The following is a 26,817-nucleotide window of genomic DNA, read 5'->3' as shown; positions in this document are numbered from 1 at the left end:
AACCCAATGTCTTTCCTCTTTGGATGTAAAAATAACATGCCATCCTCCCACATTGCATAACTCAATATCAGTCAGCATCGAGGGCGGCAATGAGAGCTTTAAAACCAAAAAGAGGCATGCAATTAGGTGTTTACCCTGGAAGCCTTTTCACTGTCAGTGTGGAAGAGGGAGAATGAGCGCAAGTGTAAAATAGTGGGAGAACCCACAGGGTTACTGAGTCACTGACGATGTGACCCTGTGCTCTTGGGCCTTTTGGAAGCAGCATAATCAGGTCAAACACCCACTCTCTCTACAGTGTATTTCTGTCAAACAGGAGAATATAGTACGACTGACTTAGGGGTATGTTTGAATCAGTGGCCAAGAAAGCTGATCTGGAGCAGGAAGCTTTTATAACAGCAAGAAACACAGACACACACAGAAGGTGAACGGAAAACTTTGGAGTTTGATTTAGACATTTTCCAGGTGAAAAATAAATAAATGTGGGGGAAAAAAAATCATCCAATCCATATGACCATGTATCCATCCACTTGTCCATCTTCAGTCAATGTTTGCCCATTCATTGGTTTGTCCATTTTCCATGTACCTATCCATCAACTTTTATCCATTTTTGTCTGTCTTTATATCTATTCATTCATTTTTGTTCATCCATTATCCACGTATCTGTCTAACCAGTCATTCTTGCATTTCTTTACTCATCCTCCGTCAATCAATCTGATCATTCATCTATTTATCCATCATCTAATCAGTCCATCAACTCATCCATCAATCCATTCATCTGTTTCTTATTCAACTATTTGTCCATCCATCCTCGATTGCATCTATTTGTCCACCTGTCAATTCTGTTTGTCTATCATCCATCGTCTTCCATCATTCATCCATCCATCTGTCCATTCAGATTCATAAATTCAAAGCGAACTTTTGGGTTAAAAAAAGAACTATGTTTGTGTCTGGAAAAAGAGTTTAAAAGTGTGTAGAACTGGTACCAGTAGCTTTGCAACCAATAAAAATGAATACAATCAGCAAAGATAAAGCAATATCTCTCATAAAGTTAGGTTTGGGAAGTCAAATAGTGGCTAATTAAGCAGAAAGAGAACATAAATTACATTTGCAAATAGAGAAGTCTGCAATTGTACTCTTCCTAGAAGGGAATTCTAAATTACCCAAACTAAAGACTTAGGTTTGGGAGATAAACATGTCAGCTATGCAGTGACATCTCCTCAGAGCCACAGATGCTGGGGCCTGGCTGCAGGCCTCTGCGGTCTTACTTGGCTCATCCAAAGGAATGAGGCTGGATGAGAAAGCATGGATACTTAAAGGAACAGAAGGGAATCCAAAAAACAGCCACATTGTATCAGTGTATAGTCATCATCAATGACATCATCATCGTATACCTGAAAAATAGTTAAACTTTAAAGTTTTTTCGTATATCTTTGCGAATCAGTTGGTTTGTTTGCCAGTTGTTTGCCTTGTCTAGGATAATATTTAAGCAACTAAAAACTTTGTATTTCACCAAGCAGTCAAGAAACTTCTCTTCAAACTGCAGCCTCAACTTTCCCCTCCGTACAGGACTCTGAATTCATTTATCCTTAAAAACTTGAACTTGGTTCAAGCACACCTCTCTTGTTTAGAAACGTAGAAGCTTGTGTCGCAGAGAACATTAAAGTGCTTCAAAAGCAGCAGAGAGCAGAGGGGGATGGGGGGGCTCCTTTCTGGATGATCACCATGGACAATAGTGATAAAAGCCTCTGGGGCCACGTTTCAAGGAACAAGTCATCCTGAAAAAGTTCACTGGACCCCTTCATCTGTGCATGTTTGGGTGAACAGGGGTAAATATGGTGGGGATGGTAGGAACCAAACAAAAAAGCCCTGTCAGGTCATGTGACTAAGGAGGGGATAGATGGCGCATTTCAGTTGGTTAGAGAAAAAAGTCATGGAAACAAGTCTGTAGTGCCATTGTGTCTCTGTGAGAGCCTGTATGTACATGTCAATGTATGTGTGGCTGTGTTGGAGGAGGTGGAGAGTGATGAGTCCTTAGGAAAGACCACCGAAGCATTGTTCATTCACAACCAGAACAAAAAAAAAACGCCTCCATCATGGAGTGACCTTGACTACTTTGGCAGAGCAGTCAGCGCATCAGAGCATCTCCGTTACACCCCCTCTCAGTCCAAGTGGGCGCATTTCAGAAATACCTTTTTAAACATAAACTGACCCTTTTTTTTATTTATCACTATGTAGTTCAGATTATGAAACTGGGAGAAGTGAATAAGAAAAAAAAAGACATCAGGACAGACATTAAATAGTCATGATGAGCTGCAGCCCCACGCCACCATGTGTGACCAATCAAACTATGTTCCCGCCGGGCAAATCAATACCTCTCCACTTCCATATGCCGGCTGTACTCTGGCTCATACAAAGTCTCCCACAGCAGCAAAAATATCTCCCCTACAAAAGCAGTGATTGTGTAATCAAATTGCTTTCTGGTTGGTTCTTAAAATAGGCCAGAATTCCTGAAAAACAAACTTCCATTCACTCTGCTTTAACTGGCACGGATTGCTCACTTCAGCAAGGTCAAGTGCAACATTCTTCCAAGTTTACAAAAAGAAAAAAGTCTTAAAGCTCCACTTCCTCAAAATATGCTAAAATTATAACTCAGATGTCAGAAGAAGAAGAATATACCAGACAATAGGAAAAGATGCACACAACCTAAAGATCTCTGATCCCAGCAAACAACACTGCTCTTGAGGGATATTCCTTTAACTAGATAATCGTTGCACATCAGGTACTCGGCGTTGGCACAGCTGATCAATGAAAACAAAAAGCCCTGGCGTTACGGGAAAAATCAACCAGGCTGGAAAATGAGCTGTGCACTCTCTTCTGAGCAGACAGCAAGTCTCAGAATAGAGATGCAGGGATTATGGAAGAACAATGCTGGAACTGAAGGCTTAGTCTCACTCATTTTAGAGAGAAAAAATAACTCTATACTCCCTGACATCATGCGCAGTGTGGCAAAGGAAACTAATTAGTGGTTGGTCAACATGACCTCAAAAACAACTTTTAAAAATCATATTCTATGCTGGAGGCATGTGTCATACAGTCTCAACAAAAGTTAAGAAACACAGCCTTGCTTTTTTTTTGTCATATTACACCATGGATTCGCTGTATCTTGTTGGTATTTTATGTGATGGACCAATCAAAGCAGAGTATAATAAGTATTTAAAAAATTGGGACATTCATATTTATACATTCCCTTATAATCAGATACCCCCAAATAAAATTTAGGGCAACTACCTTTAGAAGTCATCTAATGATTAACTAGAGTAAATAGATTCCTGTGTTGAATTTAATCTAACACAGCTCACCATCCCCACTGGTTGGAGTTCAAGTGACATATGTAATTGCAGCAAAAGTGAGTCTACAAAGTATTGAGGGGAGAAAGTAACAAAGAATGCAAACCATATATTAGTTTAAAAAGTTCATATTCAGGTACCCTTTTTCCTCCACTTTGCAATTACCCTTTAGTTTGTTACATAAATATCTTATAAAACCAACTGAAAATTGTGGTTGGGATGTAAAAAGAAATTGCAAAAGTTCAAATGGGTTTTAATAATTTTGCAAGCCAAGAATTTCCATAACTGGTTCAGCTATTGCTGTTTTAAGCCCTTTGTGAGAATTTGGATAATCAAGATGTCTGACAAAGAATGTTTTTTTCTATTTCTGCTGTTTGCTAATTACAAATGTGGCTGCTTTGCTTTTTCCCCCCTATTATACACTTCAAATACTGTACTTCAAGCCAATGAATCTTATAAAGACATTTTAATTATTTATGCAAGACTGTAAAAAGGCACTTGGTTCAAGGGTATCAAGAGTGCATGGTGAAGTATCAGTGGGCCTGTTTCCCTTTCCAAGGCCCTTTGGAAGCTTGTCAGAAAGCACGAGAAAAACCAGGACATTTAAATAAACTCTGTTACCTGTGTCAGGAAAATGGTTATGAGTTATAATTGGGTCTTGTTATAAAATATAGAGTTAAATCAATGAAGGAAAAGTACATTGGACACTAGGGATGGAAGATGTGGATTTAAAGGTTACTTGAGGTGTTTATTATAAAAATGATAAGTGATGAAATAAAGCATTGTGAAATTTAGCAATTTTTGGGGGGGGGGATAGATTGCATGTCTGGGACTGAATATTCTGACGGCCAGAGCCACACAACACAACCACCGCTATTAAAAAAAAAAAAAAATTATAAATGAAAAAATTTTATTACTGAATAGGCTACTTCAGGACACAGTTGCACTTATTTTAATAAGTGCAATTGCATTTATTCATGGTTTCAAAAATACTGATACATATTGCTATTCTCAAAAAATTTTTTAAAAGTAACAAGTAAGTAGTTTTACAGGTGTGTCAACATTATGGTGTAAAGTTTATTGCTGGCACAATAAATTAAAAAATTGTTATGGATGATAACCGTTATACCAATTTCCCATCAACCTTCTACCATCAATCATCTCAGTCCCTGAACCTAAATCCTCCAGAAAACATGAAGTGAGCAGCAGAGAAAAGATCATGAGAGAGAAAACCTTTGTTTTATCTACATTTTTTTCTTTTACCTATGCAACATATAAGTAAATACATCGCATAAGTGAAATGCGATGTATTTTACTTATACATCGCATTTCCATACACATCTTTTCCAAGGTCGTCTGGGGCGTTGTGCGATTTTCATTTCTCAGGAAAAAAAAAGGTGAGGCAGAATTGGTGTCATTTGCAAGCCATATTTTAGTCTCACAAGCTGCTAACTGCAGTGGACATTATATACATCTCTACATGGAAACATGGTCTCCACTTAGCTAAATTCAATAGCTCAGAGGATTACCATCTCCACTGAAGCATGTAATAACCAAAAGGTCATGCCATAATCATAACTCACCAATTTATAATCCGTTACTGCCACTTCAGTGGCTTTAAAATGTGTTAAGACCTAAACTGCCACTCGGCACATTTTTGAGAGCATTCCCTCCACTTAAGTGCCAGTTTGACCGTCATTTTGCCCAGCTTTGAATGCTCTATCCCCTGTTGGCTCGAGCTAGCCTAGATTGAGATGCGGAAAGATTCATTGCTATTTTTACATGTCCTACTTGAAATTAATGTAGCAGATTCTCAGAAGAGGAAGTCAAGCACCACCAAAGCTTACCGAACATCTAGAATCGTTATAATATGCAGTTGGTAGAGACAAACTGGGTACTGTGGGGTTAAACTTTTATAAAGAGAGGAAAATAAGCTATTAAGTAAATCCTCCCTCCATTAGCGTGGGGTTTTAAAAGACTTCTGGTAATCTGAAGAACATTATTGTGCAGCAAAAGATAAATGCCTACATCAACACACACACTTGCATAATTTTTTGGGGGGTTTTAATACAAGAGAGATCAAATAATGGCTCTCATGTGACTTTGCACCCTGATGAACTCATTCTAGGGAGTGACAATATTTTCTCCCAAACCAGCACAGAAATGGTGCACATGTGCACAAGAAAAAAAAAAGAGAGAGAAAAAGACTTTATTACACCGTAACTCCAGAGGCTGCACAAACAGCACTCATTAAATTAGTTGAGGACACAGGCTACTGGTGCTGCAATTATGTTACCACTGATAACTATCATCGCGAGCGTAATAAGTGTTATATGGGAGCACTAACATTATGGATTGCATAGTTATTGGATCTATTGTGAAAAACATCTGTCATAACAAACTCCTTGTGAGAAGACAAACATGGAGGGTGAGTGGCCTCATCATAGAAAATTTGTAATCAGTGTGACTTTGCCTGGAGGACAACATCCAAAAAATTATTGTATTGCTTAGATACAATGGTTTTAGAGTAAAACACTCACTCTGAAAGTGTCTCTGAATTGAGTGTTTTGCGCTTGCTAAACATTTTTGTCGACATACTGTAATTTTGAAATAAGAAAGGAAGCAGTTCTTGTCCTGGTGTGTTACAGAAGCAACTGCTAATTGTGAGGGCTGTGTGGTGCAGTAAAGCTAACATGTGATCAACAAAAAAAGAATGGAAAAGAAAAAGATAATGGCGGTGACAGAAACGGAGGAACTTCTCCGTCCACATGCCGTGATAAATCTGATTGCTGTACAGATCAGCTCTCTTTCTGAGAATGTAGAAAGAGAGCTGCCACTTCCTCCACAATCACCACTGACTGAAACTTGCTTTGGACACTAATCATAAAATGCCTAGTGGTGACATCCTCCAACAACAATGCCAGCTTAATAAATATATTAAAAACATGAGGGGAGTGCTAGAAACAAACGGACCAATTGATTTGTATGATGGGAGCATAAATGCCCCTTTGAACAATCTGTATGGCAACATTCCACTTACCCAGACAAAATACAACTACTGGCTAATGATGCTACAGATAGCAACTACACACTTTTTCAAAGCAACGTTCAACTTAGGCTACGTTCACACTGCAGGTGAAAGCAGACTAAACTTGAGGACGATACATCTTAAGTGCAACAATCCAAGCTTTTAAAATCAGATCCAGGCAAGTAAACCTTTAATGTGAAGAGTTCATCACTGAGAGCAAAGGGTGATCAACGTCAATCATTTTAGCAGTACTTTAGCCGTGCTTAGGATCTTCTTGTTTTGAATGTAGATGTAGTTAATGCCACCTGCTGAATCCAGTATTTTGTTGTGAATTTTTCAAATATTAAAAATATAGTTTTAATCCAAAACTTTTGAGTTGTGTCGCTGCAGCACCATTCAGTCTAGATGTTGCCATTCGTCACCGATTTCAGATTTTTTTGAAACAGAGGTTTTTAAAGTATTGTCCAAGAGCCCACAGGTTTCAAATCAACACCAGTTGGATCTTTAAACAAAACAAGCTACATAACAATAATGATGTGTAACCAGTACATTTATATGTATAGTAACACTGCAAGAAATAAGAAAGAAAAAGTATATTAGACCTATGATGTTACAGTTTTGCTTTCAGCATTCAAGCGGTGGGAGTCATGAGTCTCCTACAACATTATTTTGCGAGTCAGAAGCTAATATGTTTGGGATCCAAAGCTTTAAAAACACAGTAGTATGTGATTTGTAAAGCCTTTGAGCAAAAAAACATAAAAATAATTCTAAAACCTCATCTCATGAGTTCTCCCAAACTCTGCATCGTATTTCGTCTCCTCTGGTAGGTCGCATGTGTTGTGTCACACGCCTATTCATACAAGCAGAGCAGAGGCTGAGCGTGAAGCTAGACTGTGTATCTGGTCTAGGTGCAATGAAAGGGTTCAGTCACTTCACAGATAGGCCATCCACTCGCTGTGACTGGCACAAGTGAGTGGGAACAAAGGAGTCACTGTGGCTGCCACACACACTCCTCGTTACACGTACCCTTTGGCCTGCCAGCTGTCTCTCTGTCCCTTCCATGTCCACACACCTCGCCACCCCTCCTCACAACCCCAGCTGCGGTTGTGTATCAAACAACCCCCACCCCACTCCTTAATTCAGGGTCCACACACAAACCGCCCTGCCCTCTGTGGCTCCAGAACCTGGTCACACCAAAACACTGCTCCCCACCCTGCCGGTGCTCGCTCTTTGCATATCTGCCACGCTGAATGCCTGCCTGCCTGCTCTGTTGGAGGCACGCCGCTTTTTTCACCAGCTCCCAACGGCTCATCAGTACCATTCAGACACACACAGCCACACATGAGCTCATGCTCTCTGAATAATATGGTGTAGCTGGTTTTCTAAATATTTTCCATGCATGCTGTTTTCCTTTTTTATATATATTTTTTTATATTCTGTCTCAGAGATGCTTGCTCTCATCTGCTTGCTTTATTTTCCTAACTTCCATGTCCCGCCTGGTGCACAGGCTCACCACACAGCCCTCCCTTGGCCTGAAAGATTCCCTACCTCTGGCCTCGCCCTTTAAATTACAAACCCTCAACTTTCAACTCCCTGTCGCTTTTCTATTAATTGTTTGTCTCCCACTTTCCTTTTCTCTCTCTCTCTTTTTGTTTTTTGTTTTTACAAAAAACATTTCCACCACTCATACTTTCCCTTCCCTGTATTTACCAGCCGACTTAGAGGCTTCATACCCAAGTGGTCAGTCATACGCAGGTGCCAGCTCTCCTCCACCCAAACAGTGTGGTGACTGGCCACTGCTGAAAACCTTTTCATCCCTTCTGCAGCGAGTTCAAAACCACTCGTTTGAGCTCTGCTTGTAGCTGGTCTATTATTGTCAAGTTAAAGAGAACGACTGTGGGTGGGGGCTCTGCTTGTGGCAGAGAAATGAAATGAGGCCGGAGGCTGACTATTTTTGGGCAGGAGCTGAAGATTCAAAGAACTTATTTTTGCCTTTTATGGGTTAATTACATGTAATACACATTTATGTGCAACAGAGAAAGAGAAGGGAAGAAAAGGGGAGCAACGAGGAGCAGTCTTGGGCATTTCTCAAGTCTGGTTTTATATTTCTGCGGGTAAGATGTCACTGAAATTATGTGACCCCAACTAAAACAAAAAAATTGTGCAAGCGGGAGGCATCGTCTGGTTTTGAATATCAAGTTTTAAAAAGTCACAGTTTGAAAACAGCTACATTTTTGTTGTTGAAGCAGTTGTTAGTGTTTTGATGTAATTTTAATACGTTTTCAAATAAAGTGTAAAGCAGAACAGCCCCTCCTCCACCTGTTGCTCCTCATTCTCAGTGTTTAGTTTCACATAGAAAATCAAGTCCATCACAAACAATTCTTATAAATGTTAGATTCAATGACAATTATTATCAGACTTACACAAGTCTGATAATAATTCTAAATAATTCTATTTAGATTGCCATTTAATGTTTTCATTGAACTACTTTCTTATTAGTTTGTCACTTGTTAATGCCACATTCTGCATTGCTCTAAAAACTAAGACTACTGGGACCATTTGAGTCACATTCACACAATGCAGTTAGTTTTAAGAGTAATTTCCCCACCAATTAGTCAGAATTTACAACAAAAACGATTTGAAAAAACAGACTGTGGAATTTTGCTTATAGATGAAAGAACGATCTATAATGAGGAGTTTGATGGAACAATCTATATTTTAAACAGTAGATAACTATTTGGTATAAATCCAGGTTAGTCTATCCCCGACCCTGTAGTTAAAACCTGAAAGGGGGCCAAACCATAGTGGGTTTATACAGTCTTAAACCAACTGCAGTTTCAAAAATGTCAGCGGTTCATTAGAACACTATTTTATGAACCTTTAAATTGTAGTCATATTTAAATTGGGTAGTTCTTTACTCTGCAGCCAACGATTATTTGTGGGAGAAGCAGAGGTAAGAGGTAATGTGCCCCCAGTGATCTTCCTGGCCGAAATGCCGTGAAAATAAAACACATAAACCTTTTTTGTGTCAGACTACCAACCTAATTAAAAGAAAGTAAGCAGAAGATAGTGTTCACTTAAAACTCTGTTACCTTTATTATTTACTATTTTGCTTTTTACATTAGACGGTTACTCAGACCAGAAGTGCTCTGAATGCTCAATTCTCAGTATGTTTTTCCCTACAGGAAGATAACTGGCGGCGCAACACCTCCTTCGCTACGTGGGTAATCACTGTCCTTTGTCTAAACAACAGCACAATTCAAATGTGCAATGGTTTAAAAAAAGTTGTCTATTGTTGCATAAACGGCTATGAAATGTTTGAAATTGAAGTCCGGCTGTTAGGTTTCGAATCTGTTACCAGCCAATCTTGAGTTACAGTAAATAAAGCAGCCATGAGAGTCACCTAAATGGAGACCTTAACTGATTATAATTTTAAAAATCTTGGGATCTATTCATTTGTAACTTTATTCTAACTGTAACAGGCAATAATAATTGCACTAGTAAGAAAATTTCTTTGAAAATTTCAGTACAATATAGATTTTTCTGTTAATGGGGTTAAATCAAAAGTGTTTTCACTATAATCTTGCTAAAACCATTAACAACTGTTTTGTAACATTGGGCAGTGTCTGTACCTCTTAACCTTTCTGTCAACAGGATATGAATGGCTACTAATGCAGACAGAGGCAGGAAGTGGGTAACCTTCCAATCGCAGTTCAGAAGAGGCCCATTACTGCTAGCATAGTACACCCTTAATGCAAAATCACTGCTATAAAGGTACTAAATATACACAGTCCTCAAAACAGGTCTTGCTACTATTGTTGTAAAACTTCCCTTTCGTAGCTGAGCCTTTCTTGTCGCAGTGCTGTCTATGCTAGAAACTCCAGCCAAACAAGTCAGACACTCATGAATAAAAATACAAACACTGGGAACTAAGCCTGCTCCTTCAGACAGCAAAAAGAACAAACACACTAGCGTGCCCCGGAGGCAGCATTAAGCCCGGCTTGTCTGCCGTTACTGTACCTCTGCTCTCGATGCGCCGAGCACGGCGAGCCGAGATGCAGCCGCATTATCCTTCGGTGCAGCACAGCAGTGAAGTACAAGAAGAGGCCCAGGCATGTGGACAGTGCGCAACATCTGCAGGAAACAGAGGAAAGTCTGATGCGTGGACAGCACAGAGCAGCCAGGGTGACACGAGGTAAAGCAGGTGGCTCACAGATGGAGGATCTGCTCGGGCCACAAACGGCGGAGTCTCAGCTGAGTCTGAGAGAGCCAAAACAATCACTGATGTTTAGTCTCCGATGCTAGGAAAAACCTGTAGCTCTACACATAACAGCAGCAGGCAGGAGCGATAAGAAAGCACAAACACTGATTAGTACAAACAGGCAGAAGAAAAACCTGCGCCCTCAATGGTTACTCTCACAAACAAAATTTTACCGCTGATTTTGACACCAGTGTTATTTGCAGAATATTAAAGCAAACATATAACAGCTTAACTATATAGTTACTGTTTGCATTTTGGACTCAATTTAAAAGGAAAACAACAAGGGAAATATCCAGTGACAAATTTAAAATCCATTTTCTTATGACCACAAACTCTGAAGACAGAAAATAAACATGGGAGCAAATGAAAACATGAACCAAGACTTCACCCTGCCTGAGGAAAAAAAATCCATCCATTAGCATATTGGTTAAGCTTCTGAAAGATTTGTACTTTCTGACTTGTTGTTCCACATCGGTCAAAGATCAACACGACCTTTAGCAAATCGTTGGCAAAGCTAATAGAAGAATAATCCAGGCTGTGGCTGTTTTGCAGATGAAACGCTTATCAACATTTTTTGTTGCCACCAAGGCACCATCAGGGCACGAGGATTACCATAGTTTCACTTCACGGCCTGTTTAACAACAACAGAAGCTCACCTCAGGCTGCTACTCAGCTTAACAGTAAGAGCAAGAAAGATAACTCATGAAGCTTTAAGCAAGTGGATCTATCCCAAATGTCCTGACTAATACTGCTGCTGCGGATGCTCAATGTGTGGGCACACTGGATAAGAAACTGGGGAATATTTACATGTTTTTCAGCGTTAAAAACTCGTAATCAGACAACGCAGACAAAGCACAGTGAAAACGTTGCAAGAATTCAGCAGAATGGGTGAGTTTCATTCACTGCAGCTCAGTTGCCTTCGCTCTGAAAGTCCTGGGTTTGAATCCGAGCTCAGGATTGTTAAAAAATAACAATTTTTTAACAATTTAACAGTGTCACCATTTCAAACTGAAGCATAAACAATTTTGCTTACAAAAACTGCAGAACAAAGACTGTCACATGCTGCATCTCTGACATTTTTATTAGGCAAATAGAAATTTCATACAAATATTTTTTAACCAAAACTTCATTACTTTAAGTACAGTCAATATAGTCAATATAGCTAAGGAAATAGTCAATATAGTCAATATAGCTAAGCAAAAGCACACGAGTAGATGATTTTTCATTCCACTAAATTATTAAAAAATAGTTTTTTTTTTTTTAATAAGTTAAGTTAAGAAAGACATAAAGACAGACGGTGTGAAAGCAAAAAAAAGAGAGACTCTTATCAAAGTGCTTTAGGTGCCCTTCTATGTTTTGATTTATTCAGACTCTCAAGAAGCTCCAGCATAATGCAACACATCTTCAGTCCAAGACTTACAGTTTCCCAGCAAAAAGGAACAGGCAAGATGGTGACCTTGGCACGTTGTGAGGCGCGCTCCACTCGTCCTCAATCTCTCTCTCTCTCCCTTCCTCTGCAGCCTTGACTAGTTTAATGAAGAAAAAAAAACTGCTGCTAAATCACATGGCAAGCCTTGAAGAGTGACAGAATGGGTTTAAATCCGTTATCTTGGGCGATACAGTAATTAAAAGCCAGATTTATAAAGGTGGGAACTCTACTCAAAAAGTTAATAGAAAACTTTGTAATTAGTTATCTGAAGACTAGACTTTAGGTTCTCTTTCAGCCACAGCAAGTGGGGCAGTAAATCTGAGCAGAGACATCGTTCATCCAAAGCACAAATCGCTATCATTGTTCCGCAGATTAACTATTACAATAACATAGAGAGAAAATAAAAGAAAAACTGAGATGATTTATATGGCAACAGTAAAGAAAATATGAACTAAACCAACGTATGATACTGTTGATTAGAAAAATTTGGTAAAAGTGTATTTACAAGTATTTCACTTTAGTCCCCCTATAATCCACATTTACTATATAGCTTTAAAAGTTTATAGAGCCTTGCAAAAACACTACATCCCTGACTGAATCAGTCCAAGCAAAGAAGAGACAAAAAGAGCCTGTAGGAATTTGTAAATATCCGCCTCTATAGAAATCCAGAGTCAAATTTACTTGGGTGTAATTCTTTTTTTTTTCATGAAATATGTTTGAGCAAATAAAATATTTCATTTTTCCAGAAATATTGCTTCAATTTACAAACCTGAGCATGCTTCTCTGTGGTAAAAAAAAAAAATCAATACTAAGGTTTCACATTAATGACATTAACTATGTCATTAATGTTCCCCACATTAACTATGATTTTACAAATTGTAAAATCATAGTTTCTCCTCTTAGGAATAAAATGGCTACATCATGGTTGCAGATTCCCATGATGTACTTTTCCATTGTTTATTCAACAGTTATAAAATTGAAAACAACCAGAAAACCAAGAAAATCTCAAAACCAAAACGTTGACGCAGGGAAGGGTTTTTTGACACCATTTTACTCCCAACACGGAGAAAAAAAAAACCCATAAAAGTTTGTCCACTGCCTCCAGCACCATAGAGGCTAATGCTATGGAAAGTTGACACTTAGCCTGATGGAACAGGCATCGTTTAAAAAAGTGAAGTTGCAAAAATCATACAAACCTAATCCCAGATGCACATTGACTGAGGCACTGCTGAAAAGAAATAAGCAGCTAATTAAGCAAACAGCATTGAGGAAAAACTCACTTTGTCTCCTGCCCTGACCCACATTTCATTTCATTGGAATTTACCTTCACTGTCTTGAAAAGGTTTGCAAATCTATAAGTTCTTATTCTCTCTTTTAATTTAGTTTTCCTAGTTTTAGCTTTACCTGGCCAGGTCACTGAAAAATGGAGTAATGTCCTGAGGTGAACTTCATAGCTGAAAACACTGAGACAGCTTGTGCTTGAGCGAGACGATGAAAAATACAACTCTTACTTTTCCTTATAAGCCCACTGCTGCACTAGCCTTTAGTTTGTGGTATGCCTAACAATTCGACCAATCAGTCAACATTCTCATGGCAGGGTTTCCATTTCACTCTGAACAAAAACAACTCAGAACTTGCCAGGCTTTTCTTCAAGCTCACAGTTTCTGGTCAAAAGACAAATGTTCACTTCAATTTGGCAAACCACAGACACATTTAAGACGCGACAGCAGTCAACAATGGCAGCAGTGATTTGCTGACTTCCTCAACTGTCTGTGCTTTCACCAGTGAGTTTGTTCAGAGTTTAGGTTTATTTAATATCCTTGGCAAACAATTTATTTAGGAGCTTTCAAACGATCTTTTATAAAAAAAAGTAGAATTTTATTTTCTTGTATTTTACAAAGATGTTCCAATGTTGTAGGTTACAAACTCATTTAAAGAAAACAGGTCTTTGCTACGCCACCAGTTATCCTCCTGTAGGGAAAAGATTCCAGTTTTTACTATTGGAAATGGAATTTTTTCAATTCTTCAAGTCTGAACAAAGGGTTAAAAGATCCTAAAGTGAGTGGGAGCATTCAAGCACCTGCTGATCTTACAAGGGGAAATCCTTTAAACCTTGGGAATGTTTAAGGACTTTGTTATGCTTCCATCTAAGCCTTTAATCGCCCATTCTGAAGACACACAATACAAGAGGGAAATGGGACAAATGTCTGATGACCTCAGTGAGAAAAGTACTCAAAAGGCTGCATCCCTGTAATATCAGTCTGCAAGTTGCATTGCGAAATGCAATTTAGCGAACAGACACCATCTTCAACGGTGTGAAGAAGCAAAGGTTTGTAATGTTTCGATCTAGAATTATTGGGGTTTTCGCTTTGGCAATGTTCTAACAAAAACACATTCATGCTTAATTCTTAGACCTCTGTCAAGTGTCAGAAATCAGGACTCATGAGCTGCCTGAGGAACTGAGCATTTACGATCGTCATGGATACCGAAAACGGGGCAAACAGGAGAATGGATACTTAAAGTAGAAATTACGGACAGTTATTGAACTTGCCACAAAAACAGCTATCTATGGAAAATGACTAATCAAGCATGGAGCCGTATTACTGAACAGTGCTCAGCTGGTTTGAAGAAGCATCTATTACTAAAACGCACACAGAGAGACTCACTCGGTGGGTTATTGCTGCAGAAAACCTGCGATTAACTCCTACAAACTCACCAGCATGCACCTATGAAGTAAAAATGATGCAGGCAACCCATAAAAACTGACACAGCAGCAAAATTCTGCTTCCTGGAGCACATGTGCACAAATGCTATAAATCACACAATGTGCAAGTATCATCACATAAGAACAACCCGAAAACAGAGATCACGAACACACCAAGTCGACCCTCACAGACTCGGTTGTCTTTAAAGACTCCAGGATTCTATGTCATCTCAAACATCCCACGCTGTTTTTTGGGGGTGAGGGGAGAACTTCACCCGTTTGACTGAGAGGCTCTTTCTGTAACCGTTTATCATGGTGGGTCAGTAGGGTTTGAGGCTGAAAGGCTTTTAGCTGGGAAAGCCTAAATACCACATAGAGATACACTGTTCAAAAGCTCTCCCTCTGTGTTTACCAAGCTCCGCAGCTGGAATGCAGCGGCCAGAGCAAGCACACAAAGGCATCTGTATCAGTTTCTGGGTCTTTTAGGCCGTCTTCGCGCCGCATGAAGTCGGGACAAAAAATTCCACCTCAGGGTGCTCAGATTGACTTACAGTAGATTCTGAAAGCCCTGGGCAAAGAGCATGCACAGCTCTACGTGTTGAAATCCATTCTTACAGTGGCAGACTCTGATAGCAAAAGCACAACCACGCACGCAAATATGTGTAAAATCCAACCTTTAATCTGAATACATTTTATTTGAATGTGGAAAAAAATATCATAGTAGGAATAAGACCCACTGAAATACACTTTATTTATTTAGATACCATTTTGTCCACAATTTGTTTTGCTTTCCCGTTCAACTGAAATATATATTTTAGCATGTGAAAAAAATGAAAAGTAAATCAAATAGTCTGTTAAAAAACAGAGCATTTGACAAACTTTAAACCTTTTTTTAAATTCCGCATTACTCTTTTTAAATAGTCTTTAAAAAATTAATTACTTTTATATAATCATGTTTACCTTTTGTGTAAATGTAGCATAATACTGAGATCAGTTTCTCCAAGCCACTCTTCAAAATTGGAAACCCAATCACCCATACATAACTTGGTAAGTCAGGAAATGGTGCAAGGAAAGTAGCTACTCAGCCACTACTCACGTAAACGTACCCACGTCTACATTCAGTTTACAAATTAAAAAGCTTGAAGCATCTGGAAATCTGACAAGTCTTGAAGAGGAACATCGTTACCTTAATGAAACTGAAATTTAACGTCATATAGACATAGTCTGATGTTTGGAAACTCCAAGTGCCAAGGGATCAAAATATTACAGTATTTGCAGTTGTGGGAGTTATACAACTGCACAAATTTGTGTAACTGGTGCAAGCCTGTTGATAATTAGTAAATTTTATTTTTAGAGCGGTATCTGTAATTATGGAGTGCTGAACAAAAAAAGTGTGATGGATTTAAGAATTCTTTTTTTCTTACACATTTATTATTATCAACAAAATATTATTAATACAACAAAATATTACATTATCTTAAGTCCATATTGCCCACATTGCCAAAGCTACATCCCGACTGAGAGGGATACTACGAAAAGGCCTTTCTGTCCCTTACAATCACAAATGTAAACATGAAGAATCTAAGTCAATTGGGACTTAAACTGAAACTATGCTTTAGTCAGACAAGGTCAGGTTTGAGGTCTCTTTGGCAACATACAATCCAGTTAGATCTTGACTTACGGTATAAATGTGGGAAAAGATCTTTTGGCCACTGTTAAGTATAATATGCTGTGAGCCTGTTTTGCTTCAAATTGCACTGGGAAACTTTCAGAATGCTATCATGAACTAATATAAATACCAGGAGATTTTATATATATACACATGCTGTAATTTGCCAGAAAAGTGAAAGCTAAAGATGCACCAATCAATCAGCTAAAAGTTGGAATAGGTTCATTTTTCCAATACCTTCAGAGAAGGTATTGGCCAGAAAAGGCCTGATTGTTGTATTTCTTCTAATACTGGGTCATCACTCGGTCAGGATAATGATCAAGATGGAAATGATTCACCAGATAAAGTATTTATATCTTTCAATCTCCAACAGAAAACCTGTGTGGTGAGACAAGGGGAAGAGAACATAAAAGAGGGCCCAGGACTCTGGCTATGCAGTGATTTACATGAATATTACCAGAGGCAAAATGTAGAGCAGAACATGACAACATTACCTTTGAGATGTCTTCTCACCCACCTTTGTCTGCTCGGCTGTCTAGCGCCGTCCCATTGCACCTTTAGTACCTACACGCTGTTTTAATTAACTTCATACCACAGGGAGCAATTATGCAAGGCAACATTCATCCAATTTGGAACTGCAAATGAGTCAACCTTCAAGCTACAGAACGACAGGCGCTTCAATCCGTTCAGGACAAGAAGATACCGCAAGACTGCAAAGATTTATCATTTAACACACGATTTTAATTGCTGCAGAAAAAGACTTTGGGAAGTTTCCCGTTTCTGTTATTTAATGGTGCGATTCTAAGCTTTTAGGTGGGGAAAAAAGAAAGGAGGCGGGGGGTGGTTCACGAAGATGGACAGATAGCAAGTGGGGCATAAATGAAGGAGAAAACAATTTACATACCTCCACTTCCCCTGGGGAGTGACAACTGAGAAGGAGAAAGTGGATGAAGGGATTGGGGGAGAAGGAGGGGGAGAAGGAGCGCTGTGCAATAGCAAAGGAGAGGGAGGCACCAAAGATGGAGGGAGAAAAATTTTAAAACTGATGGAAACCATGCACTCAAAGGAGAATAAGCTAATGAGAGAGCGATAACAACCTGCAAAGACGGGGAATGTGATGAGAACTGGAAGAAATTGGCAAGACTGCACTTCGGAAGGTGGTGAGAGGATGCCAAACAGTGAGTCATGAGTCAGATAGATACACAATAAAATCTAATGTGTTACTACTCATTAGCTGCAAGTGCTTAAGGAGTAAAGCAAACAATCACTCCCCAAAAACGCATCCAAGCCACTCAGTTTCTGTCCATAATTCAGATTGTCTGGAATAGACCTGAACATATAAAACAAGGAGAACAAAGCACTCAATTTCAGGTTTTTTTTTATGCATCTGTTTGGCTTTTAATTCATGATGCAAGCCAAGGATGTTGTGTTTTGCCTAGCTCTTTAAATCTCAGGCAGTTCATTCCGGTTGTTGGAAGTGTAACACCGCGTAGAGGTAAAGAAATATTTATTTAGGAAAGCCAGCTAACAAGAAAATGAGCTTCGCTGAGGCTAATAAAACTGCTTTTTGCATGGGTGTGCATTCTTTTTGACATACAAGTCCCCCAGGTGGCTGTTAAACTGAAATGTGATGCTTCTGGCACGCTGAATCATGCAAAGCTAGACAGCTAAACTGTATGTACCTGTTCAGTAGAAAAGTGAGCTAAAACGAGCAAACTTTAATACACAGTCCCTTAAAAAGTATTTATGCTCTTTGAAACTTTCCCACATTTCATAAAAAAACTAATATTAGCACATTTTACAGTGAATTTTATGTGACACATCCACATAATTAAGTTGAAGGAAAATGATGTATGATATTCAATATCTTCTACATGTGAAAATATCCTTTTTTTTAAAATTAGTGTGCATTTGTTATCAGCCCCCTTTGTTCCAATATATTTTAATAAAATGAAATAAAATGGTAAATCTGAAAAAGTTGCAGAGAGTACACAGGACGCACATGGAAGGAGGTGATCTGGTGAGATGACACCAAAGTTAAAGTGTTATGCAGAACACTAATGCTAAAGCCATCATATCTACTGTGAAACATGGTGGTGGCAGCACCATGCTGTGGATAGTAAAGCTGGTCAGAGTTGATTTTTGGAAAGACATTTTGTCCCTCGAATTGTAAAGCTGTTAAAAGACACTAAGCCAAGAAACTTGTTATGCATAAATTGCAGGAAAAGGTGATTCTCCAAGGTATTCAGCATGGCTGAATAAAAATGCACACCACACAAAAAGACGAAACAACAAAAGTGATACTCTCAACAAAACAGAAAACTGAAATATCTAAAGTGCTACAAGAATACACACGAGAAATAAAAACAAAGTTTACAAAGGTTTGTTTCCTGAAATGTTTAAATACTTAATGAGGTATTACAGTGTTTTCAGTTTCAACGCTATCAGCTCTTTGCTGAGGCGAGCCTTCCTCTTCAAACTCTGCATGTGCTCCTCTGTAAACGGAGCGTTTTCTGCACCATTTGCATTTCTCTGATGTAATAAAGAGCTGTGAAGAATCTCAAAGACAATTATGTGGGCAAAGTAAAACCTGTCAGTAAGGCAGGAAGAGTGCTTAATTGAGCACATCTGTAAGATAAGGTTTATTTTACGACTCGGTGAACTCTTAATGTCTGCCATGAGTATAATGTAATAGAAGCACAGAGGCGGTAACACGGTGGGAACCTTTGGTTTTTGACCTTTAAGCTCCAGAGACTTCTCGATCTTCTGCCCAACTCAATTTAACCAGCCGAGTTTTATGAGTCGGGGAAAATAAGCCCAAACTAGCCAAAAATCAAGCACCTTTCTCTAAAATAATAAGCCAGTCTCTAAACAACAATTTTATGATATTCCAAATTCCGCACTGGACTTTCTGATATGAGTCAAAACAAGAGGCCGTGAAGACTAACCATTTTATTTTATATGAATCAACTAACACGCAAAGATGACAAATAAGTCGCCGTCGTAAGGTTCAAAACTGAATGTTTATCATGTCAAAAAATCTAAATGTAATACTACTTTGATTGAATATAGTACATTTAAAATATCTTTAATGTTTAAAACAAAACATTTAAACTTCATATTAGTTTAAATGAAATGTCAGTTGTAATGCTGGGAAGCAAAGTCAGAACTCTTGGCAATAAGCCACCCTTAGACCCTCTCAGACTAATACAGTGTGTGATGCTGTATCCCAACAGGCTCCCTCAGTAGTATTCATAAGGAACGGCTTGAAAAGATGCGAGTTACAAGTTCATCATGCTACCTCGACAGAGAATTACAATCACGTATAACAAAAGGTTATTGAGCTTGGTGAAATGAGAACTACCCACACAACGCTGACCTTACAATTAATCTCCCCGTAGTTCACTCCTCAGGGTCACTGTTTAATCATTCAAGCATGTCCCTGATAGAAAGTCGCAGCAGCAATTCACACTTTAACCCGATGTACTAATTGAATGAAGGAGAGAGCAATAACTTTCTGTGATGAGATCTTCCACAGATTCAAGCCCATAAGAAACTAAGATGTGACTGCACACAGTCCTATAGTTTTCTTTGTAGTCCTTACATTTACTCGTGTTAGTTGGTAGACTGGTTTGATACAGAAAACATGCATGATGAGCTATCAACGTAAGAGCCTCATTAGTATCTAACATGACATATAAATAGACTATATCAGAAGTTGCTTAGATAACTAAAAAGAAGAGAATGAAGTGTGAAGGGGAGAAATGGTGCGATTCCAGTTGTGATGGCTTATCATTTATTTTAGCATGCTTATTTTGACCTTAATAGACAAATAAATAGATTTATGTCTCGTAAGATGGAATAGGATTAGCTAGTCGAGTACATGTAGCTTCTGTTTAGTGCAGAAAACCCTTCAATTAGCATAAAAACAAAGCAAATTAATTTAAAGTAAAGTTGTCTCTTGTCTGCAAACATACAAAGGAAAAAAAAAAAGACACTGCTGCATTTCAATGGCACACAGACATTATGTACAAGACAACTCTCAAGAATGAGAGGTGATAATGCACTGCTGGAAAAAGTAAGCTTTTAAATAAACCAAGGAATCTTGTTTTAAATTCAGCTGTTATAAGAAAATTATGTCGTGGGGCTTGGAGGCTCAATCTGCATTTGATGCCCAACAGAAGAATGAATCAGATTACATAGTATCTATAAAAACGGGAAAGAAGGGAAACACATTTTTGTTCCCACTAGGAACGGTGCTCAAAGTCAGAACTAATGCTCCACAGCTTGAATGCATTATATTTGATGCATATGTCTGTAGCAAAGGGCAATATCTCCAGTTTTTCACAGCTGAGCCACCAGCTGATGACTCAGCACCAGATGAACTTGTATCACAGCAACATCGAGAGTATTAAAAGGAATGTCCTCAGCAACGACTACAGGAAGCTACTGAACACACTCATTAAAGTCACCATCGATCAAAATTGTTCACAAAGTGCAAAACTCATTTAGCACACCATAAACGACTCCATGAGCTATGAAGCAAAGACTCAAAGGGTTTAAATTCTTTTTTTGCCCTAACTTCCTGGAACAGCTGGCTGTGCTACAGTGCTATTGCTAGCTAACAAAAACAGAAACGGCACTAGGAGATCTCAGAGGTGGGGACTTGAGTCACCTGACTTGTGACTTGGTCATTTACAATGGCTTGGGACTTGAATCAGACTTGAACCTGTTTAATTGAAAAGACTTGATATTTTATCCAAAATCTGAAATTTAAAACAGATATTTACAAAGCGCACACCAGTAATTTATTTCACTCATTCCATATAAACAAACGCAGCCCATCTTTCTTTTTTCCATATTCTGCGAGTCACCCAGATTTAAAGAAAAAAAAAAAATCAAAACAAGTATGCTCCCAATAGTAATTTCTTTTTGGTACATAAACTACTGAGAATTCAACAAAAAACGAAGTGCAACATGCAAAACATGCAAGAAGAGAAACAAACAGAAATAGAACAACTTCCAACTTTGTCCATCATTTGAAGTTGCATAAAGAAAAGTACAGTTTCTACTGGTTTTAAGTTGCCATTTGAATGAATGCTTTCTAGGTAAAAGCAAGAAGAAGCCAGTAATATTTCCTTAATGTCCTGTTCTGCGTCCAGGCAATTAACCTTTAGCAATATGAGAAGAAATTGATGTTGAAAACATTTTATATTTTATAAACACGGAAGGCACATGTTTACATACAGACATGATTGTGAATTACTGGTTTGACGAGGTGCATGGCAACCATACTGACTTTCAGTTCAAACCTATCAAGACATAAATCAGACTATTTGTTTTTCCACCTTAGAACGTCTGATGATAATTAAAAAACAACATAAGGGCACTACTTGGTTGAATTGCTATGTCCTGAAGCCATCATAGGAAGGAGCTACAATGAAAACAGCATGATTATTCCCAAACCTGGACCATCAAGAAATCATTCCTGTCTGACTACATGAAGTAGACTAAAGCATGAAGTAGGCTAAGATATCTTTAAAAGAAAAAGTAAAAAAGAATCACATCATCCAGGAGGTCAGAATAAACCAAGAACGACATCTAAAGCTCCACTTGCTTTGACACTGGAGTGTTTTTACTATATAGTATCATTATGAACCCCAGATATGAAGGTGTCTTAAGCTTGTCACCTTGTGTCCATTTTTAAGTTGAATTTTAAGTATGATGAAATCATTGGTTATAGCCTGCACATCAAACTGCCTAACAACATATAGTTGCAAAAGTCTCCGCCCCGTTCACATCATTTTTATCATTCCAACGTTTTGGAAGCTCATCGGAAACTTACCGGTACTGGAAACTCAGTCCGTCAGAACCCTTTTGGAAGGAATCAAAAGACCACTTCTTGTAAAAAATTTGTGTCTCATCTCCAAGATGAGATTCTTAAAAAATAGTCAAACTTTTCCATGAACACCTTCCTAAACCTTGTGGACAGCCTCCCAAGAAGGGATGGTGTTATAACTCTCAAGTGTGGACCATGTCATAGTAAACCTTACGGATTAGGAACGTTGTCATTAAATAGCTTTGCAATTATAGCTTACTCATACCAACAAGCTTTCACACCTGAAATCAATCAATGTTGGGAAATATATCCTCTTAAATAAACGCAATGAAAAAAAAAAATACTTTCAGTAAAAACCACAGGTCAAACAGGGGAAGCTTCCCTCATATCAGATTTAATACATGGGTTACAGAAGTCATCAACTAACATGCATATCGGTGATCGTGTTTCTTTGCACCAGTAAAAACGCAATACTTCTCAAAAGTTTCTGACAATTTAATCTGACGCATATAATAGGAAAGAAGACAAAGCCTTTGGAAACGTCTCACGCAGAGGTGCGAAGGAGACGAAAATGCGATGAAAGGCAACTGCGACGCACATGTGGATCGGTGTGATGTAAAAGAAAGCAGAGGGGCTTTTAATGCTCATCAGCTTTCCTCTTGGCCCACGGCGCGGCCAGCCTGAGGGGGCTGGAGTTAAAGACCGTCAATGAGGCATCTAACGGTGCTTGCACTTTCTGAATCCAGAACAACAAACGCGCACTTGTTCTGCAAACAAGCCCGAGGAGGGCAGCGGGAACATCAGCTTCCTCGCTGCGCATAACGTTCCTGCAAAACGCGCAACTTCCACGTACGCTGCGCACTTGTTTCACAAAACCAGAACTAAGAGAAGCGCAGGGAGCCAATCCACCGCCACTTTAATTCATCCGCCGCGGCTGAAACGCGTTTGGGTCTGAAAGCTGCTGTGAATTAGAGCCACGGCTCTCCATACAGAACAACAGGCATGCGTGTCAATACAAAAACAAAAGGGGGGGAAACACGGCGCCCAAAAGCCGCTAAAGGCCACTTCACAAAGTAAGCGACATGCAGCGGGTGAAGGAGAAAGCCGCGGAGAGAGAGAGAGAGAGAGAGACAGAGGAAGAGAGGGAGATAGAGATCCGACAGGAAACACAGAAATATCCCGCTACAATGTAACCAACACACACGGGGGAGAAAAGGCTCTGTGAGGCAAAACAGAACCAAAACATCGCGGTTCATCAACAATTAGCACACAACGCAAAGCAAGGTGAAGCTGAATGTAAGCCGCAAATATTAAAAAAAAAAAAAAAACGGAAACGTGACTGAACAAACCTGTCGAGTCGAGGAGGACACTTCTTCCCCTACAGCGCTGGTGTCCGGAGTTTGTGTGTGTGCCGCTGCGACTCTGCGTGCGTGTGTCTGTGTGCCACTCTTTAGTGTTTCCTCCCACCCCGAAGAGATAGTGCTGATGTTTCCACTTCCTCCTTTCTTCTGCCGTCTGCCGGCTGCCTCTGTGCTGCCAGACACGCAGGACTCACGAAGGCTGCAGCGACACAAAACAAACACAAAAAGCCAGCTGGATCAGACGATTAAAAACAACAACAACAACAACAAAAAACACGTTTAACATATTATATTTATATTTTAAAAATGTTCATGTGGAGTAAATGGGCAGTTGCTCAGGGGGGCATGAGAAAGGAGATGCACCAGAAATCAAAGATAAAAAACCCAAAACTGTCGGTTGTTCTTGGAACAAGTTTTCTATTGTTTTTATGCATATACAGGAAGATGGAATGGGGAACTGTTTTACATGGTATGTGCAGGACTGCACTGATTTGTGTCCCATCCCAGGAGTAAAATGGGTGTCATATAGGCATAAATTGACACTTCTTTTATTTGATCACCTTCACTTATATGATATCATTGTTTTTGATGCCAAAAAGGAAACAATAAAGATCAGTGCTCAACTACACTCAGTTGGGTTCAGAGACCATACAGAATACAAGAATGCTCTAAATGTTATCACATAAATTCTGTTGGTAGATCATTTTACTATCAACCTAAAAACCATTTTACCAGAATAAAGAGTTATTTATCTTGGTTACGGTACTATCTGCTTTTAGCATATTCACAGAGCGTTTGTCCAAAAGTCTTGAAATATCCTTTTAATCCTGCATGGTCACAGATGGACCGGTGCTTATCTGTCAAGTCGCTCTCCATCCCAGGAAAACTCAAAAACTGCCATTACAAACAAGCATACATGCATAGATCAGATAATGCAAATTAACAACAAAAAAAGTTTATCCTAGGACATATGGAGATTACCTTCAATCTTCTAGTAAAACCCAAACAGTCGCAAGGCGATAGCGAAAACGACAACTTCCCTTTAGCAATACGAAAGTCCAGCAGGCGATGGCTCCGTTGGTAGAGCACCTTGTGCAGATGCTGTAGTTCACACGTTTGTAGTAGACACGTTTGTCCTGGATTCAATTTCCAGTCTCGGGTCATTTGCTGCATGTCTTTCCTTCCTATTTCCTGCACATACTGTACATGAGAGGGTGTGAGGACAACAAGGTCCACAGACGATAAATGACGCTATTAGCAAAGACTAGCCTTGCCATAAAAACTACAACAAGACAGACTATGAACAGTTTTTATGAGCCTTTAACAAAGCTTCCTTACACTTTGAGTAACATTAAACCAAAAATGATTGATAAATGTAATTAATTCTAAGCTACATTTCACTAAATCAAAAGTTTCAGTAGCATAAATTAACATGTACAGGTTTTCCATGCAAACAACACACCGTCCTGCCCACAACAAATGCTTCGGACTGCCCCAGGGGAAATAGGTCAACACATTATGGGCGGCATCTGAGTTTATTTTTCATTTTGACGGATCAAACAATGGCATAACTACGTCCACTCCTGCATGCGAGGAAAAGTAAACAGGGACAACGGCTTCAATAATTCATGATTATTGAGCGCTCTCTGGCCTGCCGTTTAGAGGGTGAGCTTATGACCTTCTAATGTTACATTATGTTGGGAGCAATCCTGGTACAGCTCACTGAGGGACATGCACCTCTTTTTTTCGCAGTTTCATCAGAGGACAAACCCGAGGGCCTCTGTGTATCACAGGCAACGGCACTGCAGGGCCAGATGGGGCCACTTGCCCTTAATTTATTTATTTATTTTGGTAATTACCTACTGTTTGCTACATTGAACCCTTGGTCTGTGTGTGTTTGTGTATGTGTGTGTATGCGGGATAAAGAAGTGGTGTATCGCTGTAGACAGTAGGGGTGCTTATCATTGCTTTCACACAGCAGGAGCAGCAGGAGGGGGATTATACAGGAGCCCTGTTCCTCCTGCTAAATAATCTGAAGCGACACACCCAACAGAGAGCTCCCAGTCCCCTCTCTTGCTGTCTGGGCTCTGCTTTCTGAAAAGTACAGGATGCAAAAAGCTGAGCTTATTTTAATGACAGTCTGTGTCCTCAGCTAAGCTGTTCATTTGGCCGAGCACACTGGGCATCCAAAGAAGGAACAATCCAAAGATAAAGGGGGGAATGTGCGTTCTCTAACACAGGTCAGCCATAAACAATTCAAAGAGAAGAATTAATTGCCTTATAAAGGAAAGCCATTTCTATACTTAAGTGAGACATTGCAACCTCTTCTTTTTGTGACAATTTAAGAAACTAAATCTATGGTCTGACAAAGTTGTCCTATCTACGATTTTAAAGAAGCAGATGAGTAGTTTTTAAGACGACCTATAAAGTTTGAAAGAGCCAGCTAATGCATTTGGCAAAGTGAAGACAAAGCAGTAAGAGTCACTATTGTTACCCATTTTAAATCTTTTATATCTCCTCCCCCAGCCTCCGATTTGAAAACAGTGCCTTACAAAAGTTATAATTTCCCTTTGAACATTTTTGTCATGTAACCACAGAGTTCAATATATTTTATTGGGGTTTTATGTGAGAGACGAGCACAATGTGGCCTATGACTGTGAAGTTGAAAGAAAAATAATAAATATCATTCAAAATCTGAAAAAAACAAACCTATTGTTCTGAGTCAATAGAAACACATTTTGCTGCAGTTACTTCTATCTATGAATCTTTCGGCATTTAGAGACTGACATTTGTGCCTGTTCTGTGTAAAACAACTCAAATAAAGTCAGATTGGATTGAGAGAGTATCTGTGAAAATTCACTTCTTATGGATTCTTTATTAGATTCAGATCTGGGCTTTGATTGGGGCATTTATGTGCTACCTTGTGTTGATCTCCCAGATAAAACCCCAAATGAAATTACACTGAATTTTGTGGTTATATTGTAACAAAATACAAAAAATAGTAGCAAAGTCATGTATATTTTATTGCACATTTAGTCGAACTAGTTGAAATAAACTAGTCCAAAGAGAAATGCTTTAATGTTTGTGGGTTGCTATTTGCCCACTAGTCACCATAACATTCCTTTTTTTCACCCTGCAAAGTTCCTCAGTTGCTTCAGCTTTTTGATGCTTTTCTTCTA

General features: G+C 39.0%; 1 protein-coding gene across 4 annotated transcripts in view; it reads right to left on the bottom strand.

Moving 5' to 3' along the window:
- The window catches only part of elmo1 (engulfment and cell motility 1), a 101,995-nt gene extending 78,208 nt beyond the window's left edge, over positions 1 to 23,787 (bottom strand). For 2 of the 4 annotated variants that reach the window (XM_023345016.1, XM_023345020.1), the window contains exon 1: positions 23,627 to 23,787. The gene's annotated coding sequence lies outside the window, so the exon portion shown is untranslated. Of the gene's footprint in view, positions 1 to 10,395; positions 10,418 to 23,626 lie in introns of those variants that run through there. The other 2 variants (XM_005797313.3, XM_023345018.1) reach the window with 2 other exon arrangements.
- Positions 23,788 to 26,817: the final 3,030 nt, after the last annotated feature.

The sequence above is a fragment of the Xiphophorus maculatus genome, chromosome 13, assembly GCF_002775205.1.
Source record: "Xiphophorus maculatus strain JP 163 A chromosome 13, X_maculatus-5.0-male, whole genome shotgun sequence".
Lineage (NCBI taxonomy): Eukaryota > Metazoa > Chordata > Actinopteri > Cyprinodontiformes > Poeciliidae > Xiphophorus > Xiphophorus maculatus.
This window is presented reverse-complemented; position numbering and strand designations above follow the sequence as displayed.